Genomic DNA, 13582 nt, shown 5'->3' on the forward strand with positions numbered 1-13582 from the left:
TATTATTTTAATATGTTTTAAAATTTGAATAATTAAAACTTGATAAACCTTATGCTTTTTTCGAAAACTAGAAGTATAGGGGACATGGATTAAATTTGAATTATTTAATTAATTGTTTAATTGGTAAATAATTATTTAATCCATATGATTTAAATTTATTTAATTAAATTGTTTAATTAGTAAATAATATGATTTAAATTTATGTAATTGATTGTTTAGTTAATATAATAGATTAAATCATCATTTAGTTTAAAATTAATTAATTATTAGTTGTTTAATTCAAAAATTAATTTTAAACCCTAGTATTTTGAAAAGTTTTAAAATGCACCTTACACTATATATATATATATATATATATATATATATATATATATATATATATATATATATATATGATTAAAAGTTTAATATATTATATGTATAAGACAAGTTAGTCGAATCGCTAGTATACCTCATCCAGGAAAGCCAAACTATAAGGGGGTATAAGGAAACGACCTATAAAATGACCGCCATTGGGTGTCCACTCTCACCCACCGCTCCCTTGTATGGTGGAGGGTCATTAGCCGAACAAATTTGATAGAACATAACCTCTTAAAAGTATGATGGTATTAAAGTACTAGAACCTTTTGAATAAATCCCAAACTCTAGGCACTTTAGGATACAAATGTGAAGTGTATGCTAGTCTATGAAAACGCAAATCACTCTTTATATGTCTTTAGTGGAGTGTACGTGGTTAACCGACACACTAATTTGGGACTATAAAGTTGAGTGATGGACAAATAAAAAATCATCATGGTTAATGGAGCATGTGTGGTTTACCGACACATTAATTTGAGATGATAAATGATATCGAGGTTGTTAAGCGGGTTTGCATAGTTATTCACATCTTATTTATGATCCTCGACATCCCAATCATAAATTTGAAAAGCATAATCTGATACTAAACATGTCATTGTAAAGATTCAATGAATCTCAAATGATCTAGGAGTTCATGCTAGATTAAAATTGGTAATTTGTATTACCTAACTTTGTAAATTCGCAATTAAATTAAGATATTCCCCTTCTTTATTGTGCATTGTATTTTGGATGTTAGCCTTGAATATTTATTTTGGGTTAAAATATTAAGGATTTATATCACTAACTCGTTGCTACTCAAGTCGGCTCCTCCAACTCAAACTTCTCTCTACTCTCGATTTTGTCGAAAGAGAAACTTATCGGTCCCAGCTACATGGACTGTATGAGGAATTTGAAGACGACTCTTCGATACGAGGGAAATGAATATATACTCGAAAAGCCTCTTGTCGAAAGTAATGAATCCACTGTTACTCCTGAGGAGATTGCCTCCCACAAAAAACATTCCGATGATGCCACAAAGGTCGCTTACATCATGGTGGCCACTATGGCAGCTAAGCTAGCCAAATTCTATGAAGAATATTGGCCATACGAGATGACTCTTGATCTTGCTGGAAAGTTCCACAAAAGGCAAGACAAGAGCGCTTCGAAGTTGTCAAAGATTTCATGGCGTGTAAACTCAAGGAAATAGAGTCTGTGTTCCCTCACGTATAAAGGATGCAAAGGTACATGGAGCAACTCCATAGGCTTAATTTTTCAATTGATGATGAGTTGGCCATTGACATGGTCCTTAACTCATTACCTCTTAGTTATGATCAGTTCATTCTTACCTATCATTTGAACAACGCAGAGACGACATTGACTGAGCTCCATATTTTTTTGCAAACTGCTGAATCAGGATGAAGAAAAATCATGACTCTACTACAACAAATGCTCCTAGCCTAGCCATTGGATCTGGCAAAGGGAAAAAGAGAAAGGCTCCTTCCCAATCTGGTAGGAAAAAGAAGGCCCGTGTTGGAGTTTCTAGCTGTGGGTAAAGATTGAAGCCCAAATATGATGTCCCTGCGATCAGTGATCCAAAAGAGGCCACTTGATTCCATTGTGGCGAAAAGGGTCATTGGAGAAGAAGTTGCCCTAAATACCTGTAGGACTTAAAGGATGGCAAGATCAATGCATCCTCTTCAGGTATTTACACTATTGAAGTTAATAACACATAACTTTCTTATTCTTGGGTCCTTGATACAGATGTGGTTTCCACATTTTTTCTGATTTGTAGGGGCTAAGAGAAAGTGAGGAGGTGGAGCATGGGAAGCTCAATCTGATCATGAGGAATAGGTGATTGTAACACTCCAATATAGGTATTCCATTGTTTACCCTCAAGTATTTAATTTTTGGCAAAAAGAGTCCTTTTATACGTTGGGCGTACCTTTAGGTACGCGTAGCGTACGCGTGTGTGTGCATCTGGTGGTCGAGGCTTGTACGCTGGGCGTACGAGCATGTACACAGGGCGTACCTAGAAGATGACTATAACCCTAATTTCTTGACTTGCACCCCATTTAAACAACCTTATATCATTTGGACCAAACCCTAATCAGCCTCCATAGGCTTATTTCGTCCTTAAACCCTATTTTTGCAAACACTTGTGAGATTTGAGCTTAAAGGTGTGTTTAATCACTTGGTGTTCAAGAAGAAGAAGGTGGTGTTCTAGTCTTAATCAAGGAAGGAGCTTTTGGATCCTGCATCTAGAGCATCTTGGAGAGCTTTTGAAGGTAAAAAGATTGCATCTTGTATATTCTCCTTGCTTGTTGAGTTAGGGTTTGCTAGAGTCCCCTTTTGAGTCCATAAATCATCTCTTGGGAGTTTAGGCAACTCCAGACGTTATGAAGGCTAGATCTAAGACTCTTGGACTTGTTTATAGTGTAAAAACTCAAACTTGATGTCTTATTTTTCTCCATGCATGAGTTAAGACCTTTGGAAAGGTCTTAATAAAGTAGATTGAGTTGTTGGGATCTTATATAGCATGCAAACGCATAAAGTTGCGAACTTTATGCCTTAGAACCATTATATCGACCAAGTTCTAGAATTTGAGTGAAGAGCTTGCTTGCATTAAGCATTTAATGGATTCGGTTCATGAACGGTTTGTACGTTGGGCATATTATGTTGTACGTTGCGCGTACAATCCCTTAGCTTAGTACGCTAAGCGTACAGAAGAGGTACGTTAGGCATATACTCTCAGGAAGTCTTGGTTCTTCGGTGGATTTCGAACCTTTAGGCCTTAAGTGTCTAGGTTTGGACTCGCTGGTGTTTTGGGCCTGAATTTATCATTTGAGCCAAGGTTGGCATGTTGGGCCTTTTGGGCTTTATAACCCAATATAGAATTGGATTTTAATGTTAGGCCCATTACTGAAGGAAAGGCTTGTAGGCCATAATTCTAACTAGGGTTATTTTTATATTATTTAGTGTGAGATTTTAGGCTAGTAGCCGATCAACTTTTGAGTTCAGCAGACTGAAGTGAGTCTTCTCACTATACCAATGGGTCGAAGGCACCAACGCCGACCCATTACTCGATATGGGATTTCTATAGGTGAATATGCAATGGTTTTGTTATTTGGTATGTATTGATTTATGTGAAGACCATGGGGGATCCCATATCACTTGGTAAGACCATGCGGGGGAGCCTATGGCCCTTGGGTATAAGACCATGGGGGTAGCCCATGACATCCCTGAAGATGACCATGGAAGGAGTCCATAGTAGATTTATGTGTATATATGCATGACATTATGTGGTTATGTGTGTTGTGTATTTTGGGAAACTCATTAAGCGTGTGCTTACATTTTTGTTAGTTGTTTTAGATACTTCTGGTTCTAAGGGTAAGGGTCCAGCTTGATGGCACAACGTGCACTCCCCGATATTTCTCCACTAGTTTTTTTGGATACTCTGATCTTTTGAACAATATGTTTATGTAATGGAACTTTGGGAAAACAAATATGAATGTGATTTCTAATTATTAAATGAGACAATTTACCGAAATTTTTGGGCTGTTACAAGTTGGTATCAGAGCGAGTGGACAATCCAGATGCTTGAAGATATGCTTCGGGCATGCGTGTTAGACTTCGGAGGGAGTTGAGATACTTACCTTCCAATAGCAGAGTTCTCATACAACAATAGTTATCATGCTAGTATTGAATGACCCCCTTTTGAGATGATGTATGGTCGGAGGTGTAGGACTCCAGTTTGTTGGGGAGAGGTTGGACATTGAGTCATGGGAAGCACCGAAGTGTTGCTTAAGACCACTGAATTGATTCAGCAGTTGCGTGATATGTCACACCCCTAAACCGAGATGGTGGAAACATTCGGGGGGTGGTGGACGTCATGTACATTATCATAACAATGCACAATAGTAAAACAAGCAACAACACCCATTGCATTAATAATATAGTTAATACATGTGTGTTCTTTGGATAGTTGTATGACACCAAAATGTATAACAAATTAAAACATGAGTCTTGAACATGCTCTGTCTTCTCAAAACCTGTGCTAGTGTACCTGTCTACTGGTGTAACAACCCAAAATTTCGTATCATTGCTTGTAACCCTTTTCGTAATCCAATTCGATCAACCAATCGTCGTTTTCAAATTCATTTCCGATTTAGCCATTTAATTAAGTCATTAAATTGTAGTTATCTAAAATGACTTAATGGGTGTCCTAGTGCATTTAAAAATCATTGTAACACCCCATTCTAGTGATCGGGACATTTCTAGAATCAACCATATCGGGTTACGGCAACTTGGCCGGGTGCGACCAAAAGCCCCGTCTAAAGCCGGTATCGGGTAGAATTCCACCGTGTCCAAATTCCGAACACTATTTAAAGTGTTCTAAGCTTCCATTTGAAGCTTTTGCTTCATCTCACTACTCTCTCTCTAACATCTCTCCTCAACCAAAGATTCAAGGTCCAAAACATTGAATTAAGGCTCCAAATCTTTGAGGTAACATCCCCAACTTGTTGTTTAACCTCTCAGGCCTTCAAATTCGTGTTTAATTTATCAATTTGGACCCGGAACGTGTGTTTACGGCCAAGGAGCATGCTTGGGACGTAAACACATAAAAACATGGGTTTTTGAGCAATTTAACCCCTCCAAACCAACATTGGGACTTAGATACGACCTTATGGCTTACAAATCCGGACGTAGAACACCATAAACAAGAATTTTGAGGAGCAAATAAGAGTTTACAGCCAAGGAACAAGCTTGGGCCATAAACTCCTCATACATGGGGAGTAAACTCATTTAAACATGTTAGAAAGCCATACAACTCCACCAAAAGCCTTTGAATAAATCCTAGAATCATCTAAAAATAGTTTGGGGACCTTAAACATGTCAAACACCTTCCAATTAGGTGTTTACGGCCAAGGCACCCCAAGAACATATTCATGGGACGTAAACTTCTTTATACATGTCAAATGGTACCCTAAACTCATACCAAGGCTTGGAAAAATAGTTGGAATCATATGTGATTGTCCTAAGCCTCACAAAATAATTATGGATTGAGCTTGGGGGAGTTTACGACCGTAAACTCCATGTTTACAGCCGTGAACTCCCATAAATGGTGTATATGTTCATGCAATCCATTCCTAGTCTTTAGAAAAATCCATTCCATCATTTCCCATAAGTATTCAAGCCATTTAGCACTCCAAAATACCTAAACATGAGTTCACGGCCGTGAACTCATGTGTTTATGTTGTATGAGGCCGAAAACTCCCTAAGGAGTTTACTCTTGAAGAGTAAACTCAATTCCCAAGTCCCTCGCATCATTACACGTCCGTAGATGTCACCCGGGTCACTCCAAACACTCGTTTTGAAGTGTTTTAGCTCATTGGAGTGTAATATTACATCTAATTAGTGTTTTTAAATCTAATTAGATACATTTGGATATTATTTCATATTACATAGGAACCTCGCGTGTAATCAAGCCCCGAACCAACGTTTAGTGTCCGAAACAGTTGCGTCTTCTCGTCTGGTGAGTTCATACCCCTATCCTTTTTCACTGTTTTCACTGTTTTCAGGGGTGGAATACAAGCAAAGTACAAGGGATTACTTGTACTCAAAAATTGTTTTACATGTGTGTGTTTCATATCTCATATGCTTTTAACACTGATTATTATAACTGATAACCGTTTGATCATGCAGAACACGTAAACATTTTATTTGTGAAATGGGTTATAAACTGTTATGTTTTATATATATTTCACAAATGGTTTTCCATATTTTATCAGTTAACAGCATGACATTCGAACCTTTGAACATAAAAGTTAGTACACTATTTTGTCCGCGGTAACACTCCATAGAGATACGCGAGTGGAGGATAATCGTATTATTACTAGTAAATTTGTTAATCCTATATAATTGGAGACACGTCCTCGGAGAACACTCCACAGAGATACGTGAGTGGAGGACAACACCTGTAACCATAATCTCTTAGATAGGGAGTGTGACTTGAGTGTATAGATCTATACGGGGCTGACTACCCCACACCTGGCTGCTAGCTACAGCCGAACCGAAATGGTTCAAGGGTGACGAAAGTCATAAGGTGATGTGGACTACTTATTGCCATATCTAGTCTATTGTATGGTTATGGAACTCGCAATTAGGATAACAGAAATTTACTTAATAGTAATAATGAATAAAGTAATCAACTTGCTTAGTAAATATTAGTTTTATATACGTGTAAAAACTAATATATTTCACAAGATAACCAGGTTTTCAGAATACATCTTTCACATTTGGTAACCAACATTCAGGAAAATATGGGATTTTCCTGGGAACATTTGTACATAACCAGAAAAGTGTAACAAACCAGATAACTTACATTTCATAAGAGTAAACATGTTTTCAGTGTACAACTTTACATTACGTTTTGGGAATCAATAACCAACCTTTTAAGAAAATATAGGATTTTCTTGGTGTGTGTAACATTTTCAGAAAAACGGAAAGGAAAACTTGTACATTTTCACAAAACAAAATCGCTTATGAACTCACCAGCGTTATGCTGATTTTCAAACCGCTTGTATTCTCAGGTCAACGTTAGTCAGGTACCCGAAGATCCTTTTGTGCGAAGACGGTGTGCTCAGAAGACTTGTCTTGTTTTGTTTATATATACTATGTATCACAACTGTACAACTTACTTTTGAAACAAATGTATACTTTCTATATGTAATGTAATGGTTGTTTTACTTTACTTACTATGTGCATTGGATTTGATACTCAACGTGGAGTCAACCCCGAAAATGTTTCCGCCTTTGGTTTGCGGGGTGTGACAACTGGTTCCCTGAGAATACAAGTTATTTTGAATAGAGAGTATCAAAATTTAAGTTGGTGAGTTCATAAGTATTTAGTGTCTAATGTTTAAATTTGTTTAATGAAAATGATAGTATGTTCCCTAGAAAATCCCATATTTTCTCTATTTAAATGAAAAGCAGTCTTAGGCCTTAAGACCAAAATGTTTTGTATGTTATTGTACTATGAAATAGTGTGAGTGTGTGTGTTTTCCATAAATGTATGTTTCTTTGATAGAAAATAGTGTATTGCACTAGTATAAACTCCATAGTGTATTAGTACTTGGGAAATAATGGTAGGTAGTCTTATTACTTAAAATAAAACCACCAAAGTAATTTTTGTTTTGTAAACCTAAGTGGTTAGTTAATGTTTAATATGAATGAGATTATAACCATACTTAATTGACTAGTATTCTACAAGACGTTCTTCAGGCGTCGAAAAGTTATGACATTTGTCATTCATAGACTTGCCGGTCCCAACTATAGCTAACAACCAAGGTGCAGGATTGTTAGTCCCTTATAGATCTATACACAAACTCACGCTCTCCCTCCAGGAGACGCTGGTTATAAAACATGACTTAGCAAGAATATTACTAAGAACCATGAAGTAGTATCTCACATTCTAGTATTAACTCGTTTACGTATAGTATGTATATGTTCTCTTGTTCTTGAAAATGAATAATGTACTTGCAATGAAAGTAGTTTGTACTTATGTATTGATTCATGTAATGTATTTTGAACGAGTAGTAGTGTGAATAGATCTAAAAACTATACCTATTATAGTTTCCTAATGTTATGTTTGCACTGAACTGATTGAAAATGTTAATGAAATAAGTTTAATACTCATATATATACTTGGCATGTATAATTAAAGTTTAACTGACAGTCGGACAGGAGATCCTATCCTAAGCCCACAACCAAACAAGGAACATGAGTCAAGGTAAAAGCAATAGTCCTAAGTCTGTTAAATCCTAATTATACATAAGGATATAGATATGAATATGATTAGATAAAAATACAATTTAAGAGTTTGAAAACAATTTAAAAATAGTTTAATAAGTTTATAAAAGATGATTATACTTGCTATATGTGACATCCCCATTTTCACGGCCAGAAAAGATCGATTTTGTTTATGCTTTATAAAAATCAGAGTACTTCTTTTAATAAAAATGTTGCGGAATTTGTTCCCAGAAAGACACGACAAATACGTTATTAAAACATTTTCGAAGAAACGTATTTTATTCATTTTAAAACATTTGGGATGTCATCGTTAATACAGAAACATAAGCATAAATAGAACTTACATTTATTTACACTAGTGATCTACATCTCTTTAAATCTCTCAGTGTAATGTGACTTCATATCAACACCTGTGATATAAATAAACTGAGTGGGTCAGGTTGGGAAACCTGGTGAGTACATAGGGTTTTCAACCCACAATAATATAATTATTATGTTCAAACAATCAAACAATCAACCCAATTACCCATCCCTATTATCTTTTTTATTCTTAAGGATCTACCCTAAGAATCAACCATTCCTCTTTCATACATTCCTAAGGATCATCCTAAGGAATCGGCACGAAGTCCATCGTCACCGGGGTTTAGGCACTAAGTCTGCATAGTCGCCAGAATTTATACAATAGGCACTAAATTTGCATAGTCGCTAGGGTTTTGGCACCAAGTCTACATGATCACCAGGGTCTAGGCATCAAGTCTGCATGATCACCAAGATTTAGAGTACACCGAGTGAACACATCGTTCACAACACCTACAGGTTGCGAGTCTGCTAGTGTTCCACTGGACTGTCTAGAATAGTCCGTGGTTGTCATCCATACTCTGCTGAATGACGGGGACATCGTTTGGGAAAAGGCTTCTCACATCGTACACCTCTCACCCATCCCTCATAGTCTATATCACCTCTCAACTCATCGTCCAACTCATATTTCATCTATTATATCTACCCATGTTTTACCCCAACATTTTCGTAGATATAAAATACATAAATAGTTTAAATCATTTAAAACATGTATAAAATCTTTCACTGAGCATAGACAGCAAGTAAACAGACAATATGCACACATAGCACGTAGTAAATACTTCATATCTATGTGTAAGTTGAAGGGGACCATGCACTCACCTGAAAGGTGGTGACTTAGTACTCGAACAGCGCTTCGATACTCTCAAAACAATTTTCCTTCGATAAAACCTAGTATCAACGCCACTAGGGTTTAGTCTAACGATAACCGCGACAAATTAATAGTATGACTATTATTATTATTATATGAGCGTTAAATAACACTCAATATAATTCATAATAATAGCCCAAATAATTATTTTAAGGACCTAATAACATTACTATAATTATTTGGAAGCTATATTAAAAATTGCGTAAGTGTAGCCCACTTACATCGAATTTTATCGAAAACCGGAACTTTATTTGGAGCAGCGTTTCGAAACCGAAAGACTCTTTTTCTCGGGACTCCGGGAGCCTCGGGGCTTCCTTCGGGTGCTAGGGAGGTTCCCTAGGGTTTAGGAGTGTTTAGGACACTTAGAGAGAGAAAGAAGTTAGAGAGAGAGTGAAGAAAGGTGTGAAAAATGCGGAACCCTCGCCCCCTTTTTATACCCTGCGAGGCCTCGGACTACGCTGGGCGTAATCCTTGGCTACGCAGGGCGTAACTTCGGATAGGGTCCAACTGCATCCAACTGTCTCGCACTTCGGAAGAGGATAAGGAACGAGGGTATGCTGGGCGTACCGAACTCCGACGCGGGGAGTAAGGCGAAGCGAGGCGACGTGGCGTGATCCGAAGGGCGCTCTATGATCGGCGATGGATGGTTGCAATGAGGCCACGTCATCCATCTCGCATCAGATTTCGCAATTTGCATACTCAACTTTAAAAATACATAACTTTCGAGTACGAGCTCCGTTTTCGACGTTCTTTATATCCACGCGAAGGGGGGAACGTACTCTACAACTTTAGTTTAGACTTCGTCGGCTAATTTTGACTCGATTTTAAATTTTATATTATTAACAGGCCGGGACAGGATTGGTCCGTTAAATTCTCATAACTTCTTCATCCGACATCCGTTTTCACCCATCTTTTTATCGTTACGCTACTCTTATCGAGATCTTCGATTCTTGTTTAGGTCGTGTCGGCTAAAAATCACTCGATCTAATATTCAAATTTCGGGTTGTACATCGCTAATCCGAAACTTCGAAAAATCATAACTTCTTCATACGAAGTAATATTTGGGCGTTCTTTTTATCGATGTTCTTAGTTTAACATACTCTACTATTTTCGTTTATATCGCTAAGGATAAAACTCGCTTTATCGTAAATTCACTATTTATGCTTCTTGGTACCGTGCCGGTTCCGTCGCGAAACTTCGACGGGTCATAACTTCTTCGTTATAACTCGGATTTCGGCGTTTGTGACATATACTACAACTTGGTTCAAATTATTTATTCTAAATAATCTTTTGTCGAAAAGTCGTTTTCGACCCCTATTGCCTCTAAATTGACTAGCCCGGATCTACGGACGTTACACTATATATATATGTTTATCTTATGAAACACAAATCTGCTTTCCTTGGCATTTACAACAATTTTAGAGCTCTTATTAAAACTCAACATTCGGCTGTGATAAAGTGTTTCATGTGTGATTTATGGGTGAATATACCTTTAATGATTTTACCCAGTTATGTACTTCTAATGTTACCATAGATCATTCATCGTGTACTAACACTCCTCACTAAAACGGTGTGGCAGAATGGAAACACCATCATATTGTTGAGACGACCCGCTCTTTGCTCTTGTCTGAACAAGCCCTTACTACATTTTGGGGAGAAGCAATCTTAACTGATTTTTATGTGATTAATCGTATTCCTACTACATTGAATTTTCAGAGTATCTCCCTTTGAGAAGCTATATGGTCACATACCAAACTACTATTCTGTGTGAGTTTTTGGATGTACTTGTTTTGTTCTTCCTCCTCATGTTGAGAGGAACAAGTTGCAGCCAAAATATGCTATTTGTGTATTTTTGGGGTATGGTGTTGGATAGAAATCATATCGTTTCTATGATCCTATTAGTCAGAAGTTATATGTTTCCTAACATGTCACATTTTTGGAACATATTCCTTTCTACTCGATTCTTGCTACATACCATAATGTAACGAAGTAAGATCTTTTGCGTATTGATCCTTTTGATGTGGATATTGTAACAACCCGATATTTCAAGTCAATGTAATAGTCTAGGTCAACCATTGTAACTAGTTTTAAAGTATTAAAGAGAAATTATTTGAGTATTATGTACCTTTATTTATTTATAAAGATATATAAATTAAGATAGAAATGATCGTCAAAAATAAAATATTAGATAAACTTGATATCTATGAATAATCTTTTAGTGGTCGTGACATGGATTCCGGAGATATAAAGAATGCTGAAAACCGAGCTATAATAAAGAAGATATGACCTATCGAAGTTTCGCGACGGGATCGACACGACGTTGTGTGACGTAAAAAGTGAATTTATGATAAAATACTTTTTATCCTTAACAACCTATATAAAAGTTTTAGCACATGTTAAATCAAGAACATGCATAAAAAGAACGTCCAAATCTGACATCATATGAGTAAGTTATGATTTTTCTAAGATTCGGCATAACAGTGTACAACCGGAAATTTGAATTTTAGATTGAACAATTTCTAGCCGACACAACCTAAACGAGAATCGAAGATCTCGTCAATAGTAGTTCAATGGTAAAAAGACAAACGAAAACGGATGTTGAACGAAGAAATTAAGAATTTTTAACGGATTCTTTTTTTGTCCCGGTCTGTTAAAAATATAATATTAAAAATAAAGTACAAATTACCTGACGAAGTCTAACTGAAAGTTGTAGAGTACGGTCTCACATACGTGTGGATATAAAGAACGTCAAAATGAAGCTCGTATGCAAAAGTTATGAATTTTTGTAGTTTTGGATACCAATTTCGAGGCTTATCCGAAGGGGAACACCATCGTCTGAGGGAACGCCCCGCGTTCACATGCAGGTGGACACGTATGTAGCACCATTGACACGTCTGAAACCTGGAAACCGATCCGCAACCACGTCTCACCGCACGCACTGCGTACGAAGGAGCGCACTGCACTCTGGAACGCACAACGTCCCTCGTAGAAACGCCCTGCGTACTGAGGTTAGAAGCCTCCTATAAATGATGCGATGCCTCTGGTTTTAGTTTACAAATTTCACTCCTTCTTTACCTTTAAACACCCTTTTAAGCCATGTTAAACCCCCCTGAAGCCTAGGGAAACCCCACTAACACCCGAAGAAAGCCCGAAGCCACCGAAGTCCTCGAGAAAATAATCTTATTTGGTCGAAACTCTACCTGCGTAAAGCCCGTTTTTCATCAAAAACTAGCAGTTTCGTCATGTAAAATCATTTCTAGAAATGAAGCGTTGCCCAAATCACCACTTATCAAATGAGTTCATACTCCTATACTTTTTATAACTTTTTCCGTGTTTTAAAAGGGGGGGGGGGAATACAAGTAAAACACAAGGAAATTTGTGCTAAAATACAAACTATTATTTATGTTTTCTTATAGTTTATATAACTATTACATGAAAACATATGCATACAAAACATCTTATGACACAACAGTTATCAGTTCAAATGAAACATATAGTGTAAACTATCATAGATATAGTTTGGGTTACATTCTCATTATTTTACCCCTTTATAGGCAAAGAAGCGATTTTATAAAAATACAATTATTTTTATAATACAATCATGATGAATCGGGTAACAGTTTCATGCATGAATATTTTCAATAACAAAACACGTATCTCGTTGGAAATTTGTAAGTCATTCGTCTTCATTATACCTACCCAAGGTATACATGGAAGTCATGTTTTATAACCAGAGTCTTATCTCGGAGAGCATGATACTTATGTATAGATCTATAAGTGATTGATGACCCCGCACACTGGTTGTTAGCTACAGCATGACCGGTAGGTTATGGGTGACAAATATCAACCATAACGACGCTTGAAGAACGTCGCGATAGGAAAATAATTTGTTAGCACGGATATGAAAACTCACATGATAAACGACAATATGTTATTTTTACGTGAAATTAATATTATGTTTATTTTACGTAATTATTCAGCATATCAAATGGTTTTATTTTCGAATAAAACTACATGTTACAAAATTAAGTATGACATATATATATATATATATATATATATATATATATATATATATATATATATATATATATATATATATATATATATATATATAAGACTACAAACAGTTTACAATTCAGTTTTATGGAAAATATAGGATTTTTCGAGATAGACACGATTACCTTACAAACAAACAATTTTCAACTCA

Source organism: Lactuca serriola, chromosome 4, assembly GCF_051521515.1.
Source record: "Lactuca serriola cultivar US96UC23 chromosome 4, Lser_US96UC23_V15, whole genome shotgun sequence".
NCBI lineage: Eukaryota > Viridiplantae > Streptophyta > Magnoliopsida > Asterales > Asteraceae > Lactuca > Lactuca serriola.